Below are 354 nucleotides of genomic sequence, written 5' to 3'. Positions count from 1 at the left end.
GTTTAGTCACTAAGTCATGTGTGACTCATTCTCTGTCCATGGGGTTTCCCAGGCAAGAATACTGGAGTGGGTAGCCATTTCCTTCTCTATGGGATCTTCCAGACCCAGGGATTGAATCCACTGGAAGGTGGATTCCTTACCACTGAGCCAGTGATGCTATCCCCCAAACATGAACATGATGCACCTCTGAATCCCTTCACGTTTCAACTCAAATGTCACCCCATTGTGAATCCTTTGTCAAAATCTGTTTTTCCGTCCTGAGAATCACTCTAGCACACTGCATGCAGCAAGAATGAAAGCTTATCATACTGCCACCTGGTGTCCTGCTCAAACATTTTGTGAGGCTTTCTCTGG

The sequence above is a fragment of the Bison bison genome, unplaced genomic scaffold (assembly GCF_000754665.1).
Source record: "Bison bison bison isolate TAMUID 2011002044 unplaced genomic scaffold, Bison_UMD1.0 scf7180017848685, whole genome shotgun sequence".
Classification (NCBI taxonomy): Eukaryota; Metazoa; Chordata; class Mammalia; order Artiodactyla; family Bovidae; genus Bison; species Bison bison.
Note: the sequence above shows the minus strand (reverse complement) of the source record.